Raw genomic sequence first — 16,550 nt, forward strand, 5'->3', positions numbered from 1 at the left:
TTTCCATCTGTATCTTATATCATGATGTTTCAGGATTGTCATGAGTTAATTATGTTAACTTGGGAAGCATTGCTTGCATTTAGAATGAAAAACTTCAGCTTGAATAGACAGAAAAGCAGATGCTATCTTTCTTGTCAATTGCTTTGTTGTGGGCTGGATTGCAACTTTTCATGTATTTCTGGATGTAAAGGGAAGTGTAAATCTCTATTTATTTTAAGTTTAACATAAACTACACAATTTCAGTATTCTGTTCTGGCTGTACGTGTCTTGTGTATCTTTACATGTGTAGCTTTCCTGCCGCCAAATCCAAAAATCCACGGTCAAATTATCTCTTCTTTAATTCTTAATCTGTTTTGTTGTGCCTAGCTATTATGAAGATTAGAGCATAATAAAATTTAAGAATAGGACAACTCTACATGGCTCTCTCCTTTGCTTCAGTTAATTTTTCTACCACCTTTTTTGCTTTTGTACATCAGCCTTTTAAAAGGTGCAAAAATACACGCAGCATCTGGGCACAACAAGCCATGTTAAGAATGGAGTAGACACTCTAAGTAGGAATTTCCATGCTTTTGTGAGCTTAATGTTCTTTAACATAGAGAGCAGCTGTGTTTATGTCAATAATTACACATTGAAATAAGTGCATGTACATGTGATTCTTTATGGGATTAAGGACGTTAAGGATGGCCTTACACAAAAGATTTTTGTCCCTCCCATCTCCACCCAGAAAGTTTCTACAATATTCAAAACCAAGTTACACTGTTTTGAGATTCTGAAATATTTCTCTGGGCAACTGGATCCAAGGTGTCAATGAACAGACTATTGGAATGATATGATTGTAATTTTCTGTTTGCCTCCCTACCCCACATTGGTTCTGCATTCCTTACTACCTTGCTCTGTAACCAGGATCTGACCTGTATGCACTATATCACCAAGGTCCCCTTATCAAAAGGCTTCCAACTAGATTGAACCAATAGGAGGCATCTGCAGGAGAGCAGAGGGCAGGAGGAGACAATGCAAGAATGCAGTGATTGTTAATGCCTAATCCCCAAATTAGTGTCATAGGCAATAAATGCTCAGCTTTCAAAGTGAAGTGAGATCAAGGAAAAGTGGATCGCTCTAGGCAGGATTTCTGGAGATGTGAAGGCTTCCTTTGGGCTTTAAAGAATTGGTAGGTTGGGGTAGAAGGAGGGAGTGGCTATGACAGCTTAGGTCAAGAATGAGCAAGAACCAAAGTATGGAGGTTTTAAAGTACAGCTCTTGTTTGGGAATAGTGAGTATACCAGTTTAACAGGAGCAGATGACAGGGGTCTGAGTGAAGTGGAAAGTTAAGATTAAATGGCAGGTTGTGTCACATAGTAGAGGCCTTGAATGGATGGAATAAGAAATCATAGTCTTTAAAGTACATTACAAAGGTGTGTTCAGTATATAAATACAATCTGTAAATGATACGTATTATGGAGGTTTATTCAAGTGCCTTATCACACATTCAAATTAACTTACGGCTGTTCTATCACTTAAAAATAGCTCTGTTCATTAAAGGAAATGTAACCTAGATTTTCAGAAAATCAAAACATAATGTTCCTAAAATGTTATTCCTTTAACTAGGAGTCACCATTTAGCACTGTCTTCCTAAACATTTTGGACTAAGGTGGAGAGTTATAAATCTAACAGGTTATCTGTACTTGACCAAACAAGATTCCAATTTGACTTCAAACTGTCAACTTGTTGTTTGCATAGACATGGCCACTGAATCTGGGAAACACCTATCAGTCCGTGTGTTTCATTTCTCTCAACTTTATATGTGTTTTGCCCCATAAACTTTACAACATAGTAATTGTTATTAATCAGTAACACATCAGAGGGCACTGGGTTTGCAGTGATCGCTATTCTTCAGGACAGATGACCTGAATCACAAAGTGTGACTTGTTCCGTGGACTTAAGACTGCTGCCGCTCCTCTAGAGACCATGGAATTTACCTTGTCAAGCAAGCTGACTTGTGTAGATGCTGATTTTGGGAGATTAACTATTAACACAAGAATCCATGTTGTTGGTTGGATATTTCTTTCATATCATAGTCTGGAGCTGTTTGCATATAAACTCATGTAAAAATAATTATATTCTTACTTCCAGGACATATATTTAAATGGCACTCTTCTCTTCTTGCTCTGTTTCTACATGACCATTTTCCTCCCTTATTATTTTAGGTAGTCTTGCAAAAAAAAAATAGTTTGCAAGTGAGGAAACAATGTTAAAAACTTAGCTGTGACACTAACTTCCTGTATGAACTTGAACAAGTTAATTTCTCTGGTCCTTACATCTTAACATGTTAAGTGAGGACTACTACATTGCTTGATTGCTGTGGAAGTTAAGTAAGATCATGAGTGTTAAGTGCCTATCATAGTGACTGGCACATGAAGGTGCTCGGTTAACGGCTTTTGTTGTCATTACTGTAGTAATCATTGTTATTCAACTTTTACTTCTATGTTGATAATTCTCAAATTGACCTAGTCATCAATCTTTATCCCCTTTGCTAAGCTTCATATTCAACTATCCCAATGTCTACTGGACATTGCCACCTGAAAATGTCAATAGCATACCCAAACCAAACTCATACTCCCTAGCATCTTCTTGTTGAGAACAAATTGAGTGAATAAAAAATCCTAGGGCTTCCCTGGTGGCGCAGTGGTTGAGAGTCCACCTGCCGATGCAGGGGACACAGGTTCGTGCCCCAGTCCAGGAAGATCCCACATGCCGCGGAGCAGCTGGTGCCATGAGCCATGGCCGCTGAGCCTTCGCGTCCGGAGCCTGTGCTTCACAGCGGGAGAGGCCACAACAGTGAGAGGCCCGCGTACTGCAAAAAAAAAAAAAAAAAAAAAAAAAATCCTAGCCACTCTTTCTCAGGTGTCTAATACAAGACAACTATGTCAACACATCAACGTCCTTCTAGCTAGAAACAATAGTTTCACTTGATTCTCTTTTCCCTTTACCACCACTACTTTCATTACATTTTAAGGCCTCACATACTCAGCCTCTTTGCATTTCTACAAAAACAACTTAGTTTCGGCCTTCATGGTGCCTTGAACTACAGCAATAGCTTCTTAAATAATTTGCGTATTCCTACCTTTTCATTTCTCAAATACTGTGTCCATTAAATACAGTCTGAATGGTATTATGTCCCCACTCAAACTTTTGATGGTTCTCTCTTCTCTAAAGAAGAACATTTAATCTCTCAGCATGGAAGTGAAGGCAGTCGACTTCCAAGCTAAGTTCTCACCACGTTTCATAACCCACTTTTGCCCTAGCCATAAAGAGGCTTGACAATAATCAAACTTTCATCCATTTCATATCTGTTTGCTAGAAACCGTGGCTCTCAGCCTTTAGCATGCATGCATCAGAATCACCGGGAGGACTTGTTAAATCACAGATGGCCAGCTGCACCCCAGAGATTCTGATTCAGTAGGTCCGATATGGTTTGTTAATGTTCACTTCTAACAATGTCCTGTGTGATGCCAGTATGGCTAGTCCTGAGGCCACATTTGTATGACCTAGAACATCCTTCCTTACCCATCTCAGTCCATCAGAATCCTATGGATCCCTTACTGCCACTGCCTTAGAGAAATTTCATCTGTCACCCTAGTCAGAATGAACCAGTTCATACTCTGTGCTAACAGAGGGACTAAGGGTTCTGAAGGCTTGGAGCCAGATTGACTGGACTCTAGCTAAATACCTGAGTGAACTTGGACAAATTACTTAATCTCTGGACCCATCTCCTTATCAGTAAAACTGAACAAATAACAGCACCTATAGCATGTGTTAATGTGAAGGTAAAATAACTTAATACACGTGAAGCACTTAGAATAGTGCCTGAGAAGGGCTCAAATATATTATGTTTAGTAGTTCATACCTTTAATCTAACACTCCACTTAGCCATGTAATGACATTTGGGGTTTGCAGACCAAAGTCCTTTATTAGATGTTAAGTTCCCTGAAAACAAAGACCACATCTCCATGAATGCCCAGAAACATAGCCCCAGGCTTAGCACTTTACAGAAATCAAGTACAAAAATTTTTTAATTAAATTGAAATTCAGAAAAGGTTGCAAAGGAATCTTAAGTAAGTAAAAATCTTCTAAACAGTAAACAAACCATCCATTTCTTTTTCCCTCATCATAAAGATGAATAAAGATTAGGTCAATTATTAATAATACATTGAAAGTAGGTTTGCCTTTTCCTTTGAATTTTCTAAACTCTATAATTAAAACGGCTTCAAATTGAAAGATTGTAAAGAAGGAATTAATCTTATTGGTAAGTAAAAAGCAAATCCCATGGTTGATGATAGATATGACCTGTTAGCAATAGTTACACTTCTATACTTTCTTTTCTTACAATCAGCGTGTGGAGACCAGCATAATCCAATTAATTGTAATTCCCTTTTGTAGAGTTGGTAAAGCAGCGCATGATACTGAAACACCATTGAAGTCTTATCTCTGGTAATATAATCCAAATGGATTCTCACTCTCCAACTACCAGCAGATCTTTATAAACTTCAGGAAAACAGAATATTTTGACTTCCTCGAACTTATGATAAATGTGATACACAATAATTGTCTCTGAACTTTAATCCTTTGTACATGCCTAACCATCATTTCTCTAGACATCATTCTCGGCTGTGCAATGGTTTCATGAATACACCTGAGTTTTTCTCTCTTATTTCCTGACTTCCTTTAAAATATTGTTTTTCCACAGTAAATATGCAGTATTTTAACACAACAGAGCCTCTCAGCTGAGCTCCTTGCTCCTGGTACCTCTTGGACATACCACCTCTCGTTCATATACTCACTCTGATCCATCCTGCTCACTCCTGCCAATGCACAGGAACAATTATAACAATATGTTGAATTAAAAGTTACGTGAGGGCTTCCCTGGTGGCGCAGTGGTTGACAGGCTGCCTGCCGATGCAGGGGACACGGGTTCGTGCCCCGGTCCGTGAAGATCCCACATGCTGCGGAGCGGCTGGGCCCGAGAGCCATGGCCCTGAGCCTGCGCGTCCGGAGCCTGTGCTTCGCAACAGGAGAGGCCATAACAGTGAGAGGCCTGCGTACCGCAAAAAAAAAAAAAAAAAAAAAAAAAAAAAAAGGTACGTGAATGTGGTCTCTCTCACACGCACAAAATATCTTATTGTACAAATTTAATGCCTTTTCCATCTTAACTAAGCACTTATCAAGCACTGTGGCCATAAGTTCGGCAGTTTGAGGTACAACAGTAAGACTAGCATGAATTTATTTTTCCTTTTTCACAATTTCACAGATGGAAGGTCCATTCTTACCACAAACCTTAGTAACTTCAGCATACAACTCTTTTTCTTTCCTTATTAAGTCTAGAACTTTTACCTTTTCACTTAGAGGAAGCACTTTATGGCTTCTCTTTGGCATATCCGAATTGCCAACACCACCACTCTTGTGCTTTGGGGCCAGTATTAAGTAAAATAAGGGTGACTTGAAGACAAGCACTGTGATATTGTGACAGTCAATCTGATCATTGAGATGGCTACTAGGTGACTAACAGAGGCTGTGCTAGACAGAGGGAAGATTCAGGTCCCGGCGGGACCAAGCAGCACTGCGTGAGATTTCATCAAGCTACTCAGAATGACTGGTAACTTAAAATTTGTGAACTATTTATCTGTAAAATTTATCACTTGGTATGTTCAGACTGTGGTTGACTGCAGGTAGCTATGGAAAGCAGGAACCAAGGATGAAAGGGGACTGCTGTAGTTAAATTATTTAGGGTGTGCCCCAGGAGTAACGGGATTACCAGGCTAGGATGAGTAACACAGTTAACAGGATCTGAAATGAAGCAGAATGTAGGCCAGGGTGAAGATTAGCAGCATGGACATGGGTGACATCAGGAACCAGAGGCAGAGACCCAGGAGTTAGTGCCACAGATTTGTTTCATGTTAGACTGGAAGAGAAGAAAGGCAAGGAGAAGAGCAACTGGCCGAAGAAGCCTGTATCTTTCCATTTACATCACTCCTCCATTGATATCACATCCTCCATTTATAGCTTCCTCCACTGACTTTCTTGTGTGAGAACATGTGTGGTGAAGTTAGCCTAAGTACATCTCTGCTCTACAGAGAGGGGAGAGGCTCATATGGGCCAGAACTGCCTAGGCTGCTTGGAAATGTGTCTTACTACTAATAGGTCACCTGAGACCATAGCAAATGATGTCTTCCTATTTTTCTACAAGAGGAACTGTAGATAACTCTCAGATTTGGAAGTTTATATAGTTATCATCATCATCATCATCTTTATTTAAAAGGTACTTATTAAGCAACTAATTGAGCATGTCTGTGCACTAATGAAGCAAATATAAATTAAAGGGGGCAAAAAAAATTATAATAAATAAATAAATAAATAAATAATTTAAAAAAAAATTAAAGGGGGTAGCTCCTTCCCTAGAGACAGCACAATCCTAGTAGTGATGTTAGAGAACTTAAGAACTGTCAGACTTTAAGAGATTATATACCATTTCTTAGATATATTTTGATCCTCATTTATAACTGCCTTCCCACCCATACCTTTTGCACTTAGCACATCTGACATCTTATAGGTGTTCTATTTTTTAATGAGTGAATATATTAATTTATTTGATTGATGGATTTGTTTCACTTTACACTACAAATGTATTGCTGAAATTGACATAACTGATGGAATTCCATTCATTCATTTCATTTTCAGCATGCTCAGTCCTTTTTCTTTTATTTGACTTTGATCCTATTTAGATTTTTATTTCATCAGAAGACAGTCATTGCTATTGGGTTTATTTTTTGTTTGTAGTTACAGTTGACCCTTGAGCAATTCAAGGAGTAGGTGCATCAGACCCTCCATGCAGTTGAAAATCGGAGTATAATTTATAATCCACCCTCCATATATGCAGTTCCTCTGTAACTGCGGTTCTGCATCCGCTGATTCAACCAACCATGGGTCGTGTAGCACTGTAGTATTTACTACTGAAAAAAATTTGTGTATTAAGTAAACCCTTGCAGTTCAAACCCAGGTTGTTTAAGGATCAACTGTATTATTGTTATATATTTATTAAACATCAATTGTTTTAAATATTCAGACTTTTCTTTATCAGAAGTTAAGTCTCTCACAAGTCTCTTATGTTTAACAAAGACATTATATATATTTTTAGTCTGTATCTTTCCTCATTTTACTCTTTGTTATGTATTTTTTCAACTATACAGTCAAAGGCATGATTTATTCATGGGCATCTGAGAACAGTTACAGACAGTAATGAATATATATTCCCAATCAACCATAGTTTCTCAAATATTGTGATGGTAACATAAATTGGTTCACTGGCTATTAGGATAACTTGGCAAGGTCTATCAATAGTTTACAATATACACACAACTTTTCACCTAGAAATTCCAGGTCTAGGAATTTGTTCTACTCACACAGATACATACTTAGATATAAATGATCTAAGTGCAAGATTATTCACATTAGCACTATGAAAAATATTTGACATTTGGAAACTGGTCAATTATTGTACATCCATAAAAGTAAATATGCAGCTGTAAAAAAAGAAAGAGAATACTCTCTGGGTCTCAATTTTGAATAATCTCTATGATATATTGTCAAGTGAAAAGACTCAAATGCAGAACAGTGCATAGATATCACTGTTAGTGTTTTTTTTTTAACATCTTTATTGGAGTATAATTGCTTTACAATGGTGTGTCAGTTTCTGCTGTATAGCAAAGTGAATCAGCTATATGTATACATATATCCCCATATCCCCTCCCTCTTGCATCTCCCTCACACCCGCCCTATCCCACCCCTCTAGGTGGTCACAAAGCACGGAGCTGATCTCCCTGTGCTATGCGGCTGCTTCCCACTAGCTATCTATTTTACATTTGGTAGTGTATATATGTCAACGCTACTCTCTCACTTCATCCCAGCTTACCCACTGTTAGTGTTTTTTTAAAAAGTGGTAGTTGAGGATAATGTTGCTTGAGTATAGAAAACAGCTTTGAAAGGATACATGGGAAATTGACAATATAGGTTTTCTGTAGAGATGAAAACTAGGTAGCTAAGGATAGACTAGAAACAGACTTTTGCAGTATACTCATGTACGTTGAACTTCGTATAAATATATTATTTCAAAATAAAATAAATAAAAGTGTTCAAAAAACAATAAGCAGCACACACTTCATATTAAGCAATTGTAGGTTTTTGAGTATCATCTTATTAGGTGTTTTGAGAATTTTATCAACTAGTTTTTATAGCTACTTAGCAATAAAAACAACCCTCATTGTGAATTATTTGTATGAATTATGATTCTTCAGAGTCATAGTAGAAAGGAACACAAGAGTAATTTTGTGCTCCATAATTGGAGGCCTCTGGTGTCAGACAGGCAGACTTTCTTTTGAGGTGGGAAAAAAAAAATCTCTAAAACTTTTCATTCACAAAGAAAAAACCAAAAACAGTTATTGATAATAGATAGGTCCATTAAAGAATCTGTGTCACTATTCTGGACTTGGAATATTGTATAGATGCAGAATTAAGAGGATAGTGTTATCGTGTGGTTTCACAAAGAAAGTTTTACATAGATCTCTAGTTATCCTAACTTAATGCAAGTAGTTGTAAAATTTATAAATCTTCCACTCTTATTGTATGTACCTTTGCAGAGTTCTGGCTATTGTTGTGATATGAAGTAGAAAATTTACTCAACTACTACCATGGATCAATTCATAAAGATAACTTATATGAAAAAATATTATCCTTAATAATTGCTAGAAATCATCTCTTTGTTTTGGTTATCTTTAATTGACAACTAATTTTTGTCCTATCCAGGTGTAAAATGGTTTCAAGAAATAAGAGTGGCACTGTCTTACTCTATCCATTTTGTTTCTATTTTATTGATTTTTGTTATCCTTTTATTTCTATTTTTCTGACAGAATATTTCCAGACCAGAGACTTCTAAATTAGTAAAAAGCCCAGTCTTTTTCCTGCTAAATAATACCATTGCTAACCCCATGTACACCAACAGTGTAGCAAAAGGAATAGTTTAAGCCAGAAAGTATACTAAATTCTGGAAATATCTGCCAAAGTCTGGCTGACAAAGAAGATAATGTCCAAATAAATTTTCTAATAATGTTATAACAAACCTGTGCTAGATCTTTTACGTATATTACTTCACTGAATTCTCACACAAAATTAGGAGGGAGAGATGACAGTTCTCATTAGACAAGTGAGGAAACAATACATTAAGTAACTCTATATATGTGCATATACCTACAATAAACATGTTATTTGTATATGGGTATTTATAGGACTTAGTTATGTTTATTTCCTAGATATCATTATGAGATATGTTTTGATCTGACCTTCCGCTTGGTATTTACAAATGTAATATAACTTGGAGAGAACAAATAGCAATAGTGTTGAAACTTAGAGCCAATAACAAAGAAAACTTTCAAAAATGACTCTGTTGAAGTTTAATCCTACGGATTCTCTACCCTTTGGAGTATGTAATGTATGAAATCATCCATGGAATTCAAGTAAATTCAGAATCTGTTTGGGGAAGACAGTCAAATAAAACGAACCATTGTGTATAGTGTCTGCAGAGCACAAAAAGCCTTTGACTGCATGGAATTAAGAGCAGTGTTGGAAGCTCTGAGTAAGAAAGTAATTAAAGAAATATATATTGGTATCATGAAATGCATCCTTTTTTAATATTTATGATCCTAACAAATAAAGTCAATTCATTTTTGTCATTGTTGTTGTTGTTGTTGTTAGAGTCTGAACAGGGCTACCTCTCCTCAGGTGCCTAGAAGCCTGGAGAGAAGCATAATGTCAGTAACACCATTTTATAAGATGGCATTATACATGGAGTTATGATGATGGGGAGATGTTTTATGTTATGCCGTTATAAATTAAAAATGCACAAAGCAATGACACATTTGTTATACTTTCCATCTGTGGTGCTTGCTTCACAAATTTCAGTTGTACCTATTTATTATGTTATTATTTACATTCAGATGAAATCTGAGGAAAAATAAAAATAAGACATACTCATTCCTGTATTGGATATAGTAGAAGGCTGCTTCACCACCTTCAAAGAGAGTAACGAAAGATATTCCATATTAGCCTGTGACATTATTTGCATGCCTTGGGCCTCTTAAGTGATTTCCAAAGAAATATGCACAGCATGAAGTCCATAGAAAGCAAACTAACATGGCATGCCAAAATATCCCAGTGGATTTAAGAAATAAAAGCTTTTATGAATAAGGTTTTAGTATCTTAGAGAATTTCTGCTTATTTTCTTGGTTCCTCCCTCTTTCCTACTGCAAGGGGCCACACAAAACTGTGTTTGGTAGACCAGGTGGCAAAAGTGCCCATTCTCTGCATAGGTCAAACCATCTCCTCTTACAGTAAAGTAACCATTTTCAAATGTAGGCATCCTAATAGCTTCCTGGAGGTTACTGTGATAAATTGTAAGGAATACATCTCTTTGGTTTTGGAATATGAAGTTTCATATTTAAAACCACTTTCCTCCTTCTTCGATAGATACCATGGCCATAGAGAGTTGATGTGGCTTGTGTTGAGTTTTCCTGAGAACGTTTTAAATGTTCCCTAGTATTTCATGTCTTGGGCTACAGCATCAATGAAATATTTCTACTCTTGAAGTAGTAGCTGGAAAAAAGAGTGAGTAAGAAAATAGCAATCATGATTTTATTCTTTGTCTGGGAGCCATGCTAGAGAGTACCCTTCATGTTTATAGAGCAAGTAATTAGAAATAGGTTGATCTTGAATAGGCAAGCAATTATTCAACTTATTCCACCTTCAAACCCTTTCTAAGAATCTAGATAATATTTTTATTTAATTTGAATTACCTAAACAGCTCTTTCTGTTGTCTATAATATTTCATAAGTGTGGCATAGCCCATGTGTTGAGAAAATGTCTAGATATGATCTAGGAACATGACATCTTTCTCTGCACAGAGTCTTTGGGCATCGTATTCATTTTCTAGGGCTGCCATAACAAAGTGTCACAGACTAGGGGGGATGGGGGTGTGGGGGATTAAACAACAGAAATGTATTTGCTCTCTGTTCCAGAGGCTAGAAGACGAGGATCAAGGTGTTGGCAAGGTTGCTTTCTTCTGAGGCCTCTCTCCTTGGCTTATGGATGCATGTCTTCTTCCTATGTCTTCACATGGTCTTCCTTCTATGCATGTCTGTGTCCTAATCTCCTCTTCTTATAAAGACACCAGTCATACTGGAATAAGGCCATCTATATCACTTCATTTTACCTTAATTACCTCTTGAAAGGCTCTGTCTCCAAATACAGTGACATGGTGGGGTACAGGGGGTTGAGACTACAAATTATTCACGGGGGTGGGGGGACACAATTCAGCCCATAAGAAACATAAAGCACATTTGGGGGGTGAATTTGTCCCTGCTTGTCATTAAGGTCAAAAGAGTATTATTCTAGGGGACAGAAATAAGATGTAAAATGTCTAGAACCTAATTTATTTTCACCTGAGTAGTATTTCTGAGCACCCGGTAAAGCCTTCTCCTTTGAGGAATATAAAGCAGCCTCAACAGCTGTAGCTTTGAAAGGCACAAAATACAGTTCCTGGTATGTAGTCTCCATTCAATCTATATTTGCTTAATAAAAACTAAGTGAACAAACAGATTAACTGGTCAACCAGCCTAGTTTTCAAAGGTATTGTCCTCACTGAAGTCTCATGTTGCACCCAAGGTGTTATAGGAGGGGCTTTAGCGAGTGCAGCGTGGAAGGAGGATGGTTTTGGCACGGGGTTTATATCACCGTGTTTGAGAATTTGGAACCTCTCTAGTCCACCAGAAATCAGATTGAACTGTCACTTTAAGGAGCCAACACAGCAGGAAAGGTCGAGCTAGTCAAATGATTCAACCAACTTCCTTTTGATCCACTCCTTTAAATGCTAAACTCAAAATCAGCTATATCGGGCTTCCCTGGTGGCGCAGTGTTTGAGAGGCCGCCTGCCGATGCAGGGGACACGGGTTCGTGCCCCAGTCCAGGAAGATCCCACATGCAGCAGAGCGGCTGGGCCCGTGAGCCATGGCCGCTGAGCCTGCGCGTCCGGAGCCTGTGCTCCGCAACGGGAGAGGCCACAATAGTTAGAGGCCCGTGTACCGCAAAACAAAACAAAACAAAACAAAACAAAAAAAAAGGAAAAAAAAAATCAGCTATATCCTTATAGATAAACAGTATATTTTATCCACTTTTATATCTACCAGTTTGATTTTATGGACAAACATATTATTATTTTTCGGATCAATAGTCTCTCTGGCATCTCTTTCATTCATGATGTGACTTTCATGTACCCAGCAGGGCTTTCAGATAAGGTTTCCAAATGGTCATCTGCGCTGGAAGCAGATACCACATCCTTTATGAGAGGCTCATGATGTAATAGGTTCTTGTCACTATATTAATGAAATCAGAGCTATTCTCTCCATATCCTGTGAAAGCTGGGCTGTCTTTTCCTCTTTATTTTTTTATTACAACAGTAAAATAAAAGTTAGTAAAGGGCTTTAAAAACTACAAGGTAAAAATGTACTTGTTTTTCAATACACAAAGAAGTGCCTCTTTATTCTTATATAACTATTCTATTCTGGATAGTCCAAGTTTATCTTCAGCTGCATTTCAACCAATACTAGGTTAACACAGTGAGTTTAGTTAAAGTCAGTCTTGATATTGCAACTTCTGGTTACACCGGTCTATAGAGCAATATATAATACAAGAGGAAAGTGGTGATTAAGCTATTAGTGATACTTAAATGTGCCTTTTTCCATGGAAATTACCATGACCTACTGTGGCTATCAAAAGGTCCATCCTTCAGTTCTCCTTTTTAAAAAAGATTATTCCTAATAGCTATTGTCAAAAATTTTTAATTTTAAATATAATAGTTTTTAACTGGATATAGGTACGTTTTTATTTAAAAAAATAAAATACACAAAAGTCCCTTCAAGGAAGGACATTTCAAGATGGACTTGAATGCTTGGATACAATATTTAAATATATTTTTTGTGATATCATAAAAGTCACATAGTGACTTTGGATTCTGGAGGTTAACCTATCTTCAATTCTGTTTAAATGCTTTAAGCAAAAAGCCATGACCAAAATGAATTTACGGTAGCCTAAGTAGAGGGCCAGGAGAAACCAGCACAGATTATCAGCATGATAATTGTGAGATATCTTGATTCAACCAGACTTCTTCCCAGTATTGAACTCCAGCATGTAAAGTTTTTGTTGAGCTCATTTGACAGATTGCATCACACCGAGGTAAATCCTCTAAAACAACCAAAATGGTTTATGATGTTTGCTCAGTATTTCCATTGCTTTAATCCCTAATGTATTTTGCCTTTTTGGCCTTTATTCACTTTCCTCATCATAGTGGTGTCTTGGATATATATATATATATTTATTTTTTTCTCTCTCCAAATGTTTTTCAGACACATTTTCTCATTTGATACCAACAACTCTCCTTCTGAATATCTTCATTTCACAAATAAGTAAATAGATATACAATGAATTAGTGGTAAATCCAGACCTGATGTTTTGTATAATCTCTTTCTCACCCTATCATATTTCCTCTTCACTCCATCACCACATAACGATTTGCTACATCTTCTGTCCCATTCCTAATGCAGTTTCTTTTTATTGCCAATTCGCTTTATATCTGTTTATATAAGAATCTGTTCCTTCTATAAATGAGTAATTATGAAAGATCAGAGTAAGTTTACAGGTAAAAGCATAGCCTCAAGTAAGATATTTAGGGATAAAATATAAAAATCACTATCTTTGAAGTAATAGTCAATCTACTACCACTGGCAATTGCTATTTATTTGCCTTTATCCTTTCAGCTTCTTCCAGCCAAGATTAGTCTGACCATAGTGGTTTTGAGGGGAGGCTTACTGGCTCCTATCCTGGGTTTATCACTTGTCATCCATGGAAAAGTTACTTAATCTACCCATGCCTCATTTTTCCTATCTGTAAAATAGGTGATGATAACAATAGCATGTACCTCATTGTCTTATTGAAAAAAAATTATATTAGATAATAAATGGAAAGTGCATAGCATAGTCCCTAGTATGGTGTCAGCACCGAATAACTGTTGGTTATTCTTCCTGTTGCAAAGCTTCCTGAAATATAGTCATGTGAATTTTTAATTTTGTTCTGTAAAAGGTTTTTATTTTGTCAATAATAATTACCAACTCTTAGGTTCATATTAAAGAAATCTCAATATTCACATATCTAGTTTTCTATTTCTCTGCCCACCTAAGGTAAACTTCATAAATCGATATTTATTGAGTAACTTTTATAGACTCTTACAGGCTCCACTGTTGTGGTTCTCAACTGGGGATAACTTTGTACCGCCAGGAGATATTTGGCAATATCTGAAGATATTTTTCATCAGCAGCCCTGGGAAATGCTATTGGCATCAGTGGGCTGAGGCCGGGGATGCTACTAAATATCCTAGAATGCACAGGACAGACCCTATAACAAAGCATTACTCAGCCCCAAATGTCAACAGTGCTTCACTATTGAGAAATCCTGCTCTGTTGAAAAGAGGGGAAGCAGAAGACATCATCACTGCTAACAGATTAGTTAGAAAATGCCTATCAGGTAATACAAATGTGTTCATAATGATACCTGTTAACGTGGAGACAAATATCACTTCATCTTCATTTCATTTTCAGAACTGATTGGATTCATGAGAAGGTGTGCAAATATGGACACAACTGCATGTTTAAATAAGTCACAGTGGCCTTGAAAAATATGCCTTAAAGTCCTCTGGTTTACAAGGAATATTAACCTTGGTTGTTCACAAAAAATCTTAATATAAAAATTAGGTATTATATACCAAAAGACTCTTTCCAACCACTTGCCATATTATTTATTGAAGCTACTTGTGGAGGGGCTACAAATTATCTTTTTAAAGTGAAGACTACATAGTAGGAATGCTAGTTTAAGTAACACAAGTTGATATATTATATGGCATTTTGAGTGGATATAATCAAATGGTATTTATTGACTGGTAAATTATCTTTTTTATGTATATTAAAATATTTCATTTTCACAGTCAATTGAATTAACTGATGTTTGTGTGGAGGTGACAGACAACACTGGCATCTGCCTTTGGTTAAGCAATTATTTGTTCTTATTGTTTTCTTGCTCAAGATAAAATCATTCTCTTTTCTTACCTGCTGAGCACTTTGATTTGGCGATCTTAAACCTATGCACCAAAACGACATTTTGTATTGGACTTTTGTGAAAAATTTTTGGTAGAGATAGTTGTGTGTGTGAACATGTGTGTGTGTGTGTTGTGTGTGTATGTGTTTATTTAGGTTTCCACTTAAAGTTCAGTGCCAAAGCTACCGTACTTATACATTTTCTAAATGTGCTTTAAGCAATAAGTTGTACAACATTTTTAGAACATGTGTTAAGCTATTTCTCTAAGAATGAAGCTCTTAACAAAACATAAGCACTCTGCATGAGATCTTAGCAGCAAAGTGCTTAAAAGATAAAGTAAGAATTGGTACCATGGGAAGAACACCAGCTGTAGAACGCACAGGTCCATTATGAGAAGTATGGTAGTGGGTAGGGAGAAAATGATTTAATCAGGAGTAAAACCAATTTTATTATAAGGGCACGCAGGGGGTGTGGCACCATAGTGAGAGGGACATTTCAAAATATCTGACAGATTTCAACAACGTGAAAAACCCGTTCTTTAAAGTGACAGTAAACCCCATCAGGTCTCCCTTTTTGATGCTATTGTTAACAGTTGACTGTTTAAAGCTGGCCTGCTAAGATGCTGTCGTCCTATTTCAATAGTGTGTAGCCAAATAAAAGACTAATTGTTGAAATACAATCAATCAAAAATGATTGCAGGGCAGAAAGAAGGTCTCCGCTGCTGATTTTGTTGTGGATCAAATTATTGTGTTATGACTGAGGTAGGCTGAAAGAGGAGAAGAAAATAGCCCGTCTGAAATAAACAGATTCACCTTCATTCCTTCTCTTTGCAAACAGCCAATTGAGCAGGGACATAACTTACTAGCCCAGGGAGTAATAGTCCATGTAGAAAAAAAGATCTGATAAAGATTTCGGCTAATATTTTTGAAAGGACATGAACACTATTAGCAGAACAGCCCATGCAGAGCTTCCCTATAGTGACAATTCTCAGCTTTTCTTACATTTTTGGTGTAAATTCTCCTCTGCATTCATAAAACTGACACAAGCAAGCATCTGAATATGAGCTTCAGACATCGGTAAGGAAACACAATTCTAGTTGACCAAATACCTATTAAGTTCTTGCCAGGATACTCTGCTTTCCCATTAACCCTCAGGTTGTCCAAAATGATTAGCGTTAGTTTTCATTAAGCCCAGAATCCAAAATCTTTTCTGTGTTGTATGTTCAGAAAGACAAACGCTGTGGGTCAGCAGCAATGCTTTTATGCCTGCCTCCTTTTAGTTGTATGTAAAGATGTCACTTTCAGACCCTA

The 16,550-nt window shown here is 36.9% G+C and overlaps 1 protein-coding gene across 1 annotated transcript in view; it reads left to right on the forward strand.

The window, feature by feature from the left end:
- Positions 1 to 16,550, forward strand: part of ARHGAP15 (Rho GTPase activating protein 15) — a 591,169-nt gene that overhangs the window by 444,465 nt on the left and 130,154 nt on the right. The window lies entirely within an intron of this gene.

This window comes from Mesoplodon densirostris, chromosome 8 (genome assembly GCF_025265405.1).
Source record: "Mesoplodon densirostris isolate mMesDen1 chromosome 8, mMesDen1 primary haplotype, whole genome shotgun sequence".
NCBI classification, from domain to species: Eukaryota; Metazoa; Chordata; class Mammalia; order Artiodactyla; family Ziphiidae; genus Mesoplodon; species Mesoplodon densirostris.